The sequence below is a fragment of the Capsicum annuum genome, chromosome 12, assembly GCF_002878395.1.
Source record: "Capsicum annuum cultivar UCD-10X-F1 chromosome 12, UCD10Xv1.1, whole genome shotgun sequence".
Taxonomy (NCBI): domain Eukaryota; kingdom Viridiplantae; phylum Streptophyta; class Magnoliopsida; order Solanales; family Solanaceae; genus Capsicum; species Capsicum annuum.
The window spans coordinates 1,227,236-1,232,176 of record NC_061122.1 but is presented as its reverse complement, the minus strand read 5'-3'; positions in this window follow the sequence as shown (position 1 = coordinate 1,232,176).

Below are 4,941 nucleotides of genomic sequence, written 5' to 3'. Positions count from 1 at the left end.
CCGCTTCAAAGAGAATGTTAGTAAAGGCCTATTCTCTAAGCTCTCATGAAAATCAGGACGTGTTCATGGCTGAAAAGAACAAAATCGTAAGAACCATAAACGGTAAAAGGCTGGTTGTGTGACATGTGTTGTCTAGGTGTACATTAAAGCTCGACGGTTCAAAGATATCAAATCTACCGATTGACCGAGTGCATCCGATGCATGTTCACTACGGAAAGTTCAAAGGAAAACCCACTTATCCAGATGCAATCGGTCTTTGCTTGATGATCACATACTTGTCCATAAAAGTTTTACAAAAAATAGTCATTCCCCATTCATGTAGGGGATTGTTGGGTTCATAGTAACGAAAGGGTGTGAATGGAAAAATGGAGAGTAAAAAGGTGGAGGAAAGGAGACACTAAAAATGGAAAGTGTACTCCCAAAATGGCAAGTTTACTCTCTCTCCCACATTGGTGGAAAAAGAGAACTTGAGAGTGTTTATAATGAGAAACACTTACTCCACATGGAAAGTGAGGCAAGAAATAAATGATGTCTTGCACCGTCGTCGTCGTCGCTCGCTCTGCTCGGCTTCGGCTTCGGAATTGGATTTGAATTTGGATTTGGATTTTGAAAATGATGGATCGATGAGATCTATCTTTTTGGACAAAATTTATTTGAATTCCGAAGAATGCCAAGGAAAAATACAGTAAAAATTTTCTGCACTGTTTCGGCCTCCATTTATATATATACACGCAGTAACAGTGTTTCAGAACTGATACGTCTGTTTGAAACTGTTGCACTATTTCAGATTGTTGCTTCTGTTATAGAAGGTTGCACTGTTTCAGATTGTTGCTTCTGTTACAGAAGATTGCACAGTTTCAGAAAGTTGCAACTCTTCAACGAAAATACACACTGTTTCAGTGAACCAGTGCACTATTTCAGAAAAATACTGCATTGTTTTAAGTGAATAGACATGCATTTTCAAGAAGAGTCACACACCTCTATTATGAACCAATGCCACCTTTTCAAAGAGGCATCTAGTGGCTATATAAACTTGGTTTCATCCGCAGGTTTATGACATAGAAAATACAAAAATTTTCAGATTACAAAACATTCTTCTTGTCTTAAAAATACTCTAAGTGTAATCATTCAAACCGTGAGTGTGTTCAAAGAATCCGCCTATTTGAGGTACCGCTATAGTCGGATTGAAGGTTATTTTATCCTGGGAGAAAGATTCCATAACCTCGGGTACAGTGAGGGGAATTATTCCTTAAGGAAAGTTCGTGAATTCGGATGACTTGGCCTTAAACATTTCTGTTTCATCTTTATTTTCTGAAAGATAAATACACCTCTTGGAAAGGTCCTTTTGATCTTGTGTTGAGGGTATTTAAAACTTCATTGTGTTCTTGTTCATGCTTGAACACGAGTTGAAGTTGTTGTTCTGTTATACAGATTCTACGTACCCGTATTGTGGAAAATAACAATATTTACAACTATACTTAATTTAATTACAGATGCTTGACAACATTATACATTTCTAGACTTATTATTCATTAAATACCTTGTCAAGGGGACAGTTAGGCATTTATAATCTATCTATAATTGCTACAGTACAGGTAAATATTTGTGGTGTTTAGTAACATAACCAAGTGATTGAGGTTTGACAGATCTTTGTTTTTATAAGGAAGAGTTGCTTGTTGAGCCGTTTATTAGAAAATAAAATAGGTTCAATATTTACAAGGGTATACGCCCAAAAGTGACCCAACTCGGAAATAATTTTTTTTTTAATACTCGATAGATATTGAACAACATTTGACGAACCTGAACTGAACTTGGCCCTTAATTAATTGTGGTCACGTGTGTATGTATAGGGCCTAGGCCTTCTTGGTCAGTGTGCACACATAACTTTAAGACAAAATGACCTTCAGGACCCTTGTACTATGTCGGTTTTGTAAGTTGGACACTTCTACTTACATGTTTGTCATCTGGACCCTTAAACTCATTAAAAAGCAATATTTTGCACCCTTTGACCGTTGACCTTGCCTATGTGGCATTGAAATGGTGACTAGGACAAAGAGAGTGTAGCCACTCGCCTGGGGTGCGAGTGGGGGTCAATTTTTGGCCAATTTTATATTAAAATAATTAAAAAATAATATTAAAATTAAAAAAATAAAAAGGATCCTTTTTTTCCCTCTATCTTTTTAAATTTAAAAATATTTTTAAAAATTAAAAAAAAAAAAAAATTCCCTCCCTACCCCACCCCAGCCCGTCCCCACCCACACCCAACCCCATCCCACCCCACACCCAGCCCTCTCACACACCCCAACACCCGTTCAGCCCTTCCCCACCCCCACCCCAGCCCATCCCCACCCCTCATACCCTTCCAGCCCCATTCCACCCCACCTCGAGCCCCTTCCAGCCCCTCCACCCTACCACAGACTCGTCCCCACCCCTCCATACCTTACCAGCCCCGTCCAGCCCCTACCCACCCCGGCCCCCACACCCCTTCCAGCCCTATCCTCAGCCCCAGCCTCTTCCAGCCCCCATACCCCTCCCAGTCCAAGCCCCGTCCTCAGCCCCCTCCAGCCCCCCACACCCCACCCCAACACTCTTCCAGTCCCCCACCACCACCACCTTCACTTTTTATTTTTTATTTTAATTTTTCCTCAATTCAATTCTTTTCATTTTTTTTGAATAAAAATTTAAATTGAATTTTTTTTTTTGGGATTAAAATTTAAATTTGAATTGAAAGTGAATGATAGTGAATATTGAAAAAAATTAGTGAATTTCGCTTGAAAAAAATTAAACTTTTTGTGAATTTTGTAAAGATATTCAAATTTAAAAATCGAAAATTTATTATGTTTGTATATATGAATTTATAGTTAAAAATTTAAATTAGTTGGAGAAGAATTTTAATTATTTGGAATAAATTTGATGTTTAATTTGTGAGTAAAAATAAAAACATGATTATTCAAATTTTTCTACAATTATAAAATTTTCTTATTTAATTAAATTAATTTTAATATTTAATTTGTTATTAGAATTTTAAAAATGACTTGGAATTTAATGTAATACTTTTTTTATTTTTTTTATTTTCTTTATTTTTATTTTTTTTAAAATGACGTGGCAGATGAGGAAGACATGGCAGCTGACGTGGGGAGAGTGTGTTACACTCACCAAAAAAGGGTTTAAAATGTTGCTTTTTAGTGGGTTCAGGGTTCAGATGACAAACATGCAAGTAGAAGTATCCTACTTACAAAACCGACATAGTACAAGGGTCCAGAAGGTCATTTCACCTAACTTTAAACACCACAAATTTTGGATTTTTTGGAATACATATTGGAATTAGGTTTTCTGGAATACATACTGAAAAGAAGTAGTATCAGACATCCATCAGCAAAGTTCAGTCACCAGGAGGTGAATAAGGTTTGACAGATTTTTTTTTTAAAGCGAAGAGTTAGCTTGTTGGGCCATTTATTAGAATATAAAAGAGGTTCAATATTTACAAGAGTATACGTCCAAAAGTGACCCAACCCATAAATAGAAATTTTTTGTAATTATTTTTATAAAAACTTGACAAATATTACAAAACATTGTTACTCGTTTATACTGACGATGTATATAACTTAAACTTATAAAAAAAGGTTATATTGTGGTATTTGAAATTACTAATGTTGTTTGTGACTAGAGTTTCTTGTTCGTGGTATTTGAGTGATGTCTATGATTTTGAGTAGATAGTTTACAGTATTATCTGTATTCATATGCATTTATGTTTTGTGTTTGTTATTTTATTACCAGTTCTGAGTCGGAGGTCTATCGAAAACAACCACTGTAATTCACCTGAGGTAGTGATATGATTTGTGTACACTCTATCCTTTTTAAAACCCACTATGTGGAATACACTGAGTATGTTGTTGTTGTTGTAATTTCATAATGCTTGTCCAAACGGAACTAAAACTAGTTGGAAACGTATGTTGTGAAAGTTATTCTTTAACACTGCAATTAAAGTAATTGTTGAAGTCAAGAAATTTTTGTGGAAGTTATTCATTAACACTGCAATTAAAGTAGTATCTGTTGAAGTTCAGAAATTTTTGTGAAAGTTATTCATTAACACTGCAATTAAAGTAGCTGTTGAAGTCCAGAAATTTTAGTTACATCCAATAGAGAATCCCTTATATTTACAACTATACTTAATTTAATTGCAGTTGCTTGATAACATTATATATTCCTAGACTTATCAGTCACATTTATAATCTATCTATAATTGCTTCCTATCACAGTAATTAATATTAGCTATTGATAAAATATTGTTAATTAGGATCACAGAAGATTTGTGGTGTTTAGTAACATAGGTAATCTTTGATTCACTTTGGCCATTTTTTTATAGTCATTTAATCTTTGTTTGAACTTCAAACACCGCTCTGATACTACTTTGGACAATTTTTTTGGCAAAATGACCTCCTGAACCCCTATACTATGTCGGTTTTGTAAGTTGGACACTTCTATTTACATATTTGTCATCTGGACCCCTGAACCTACTAAAAACAACATTTTAAACCTTTTTTTGGTGAGTGTAACACACTGTCTTCCACGTCAGCTGCCACATCAGTTGCCATATTTGCCATGTCAGTCATGCCTGCCACGTCATCTGCCACGTCATTTAAAAAAATAGAAAAAGTATTACATTAAATTCCAAGTCATTTTTAAAATGCTACATAACAAATTAAATATTAAAATTAATTTAATTAAATAAGAAAATTTTATAAATTGTAGAAAATTTTGAATAATCATGCTTTTAAAATTTAAAAAAATTTGAATAATCATTTTTAAAATAAAAAATAAAAAAAAGTACTACATTAAAATTAATTTAATTAATTAATTTAAATTTTAAATTTAAATTAGTAAAAAATTAATTATTTAAAATTCTTACCTACTTTAAATAAATTTTACTTAAATAATTAA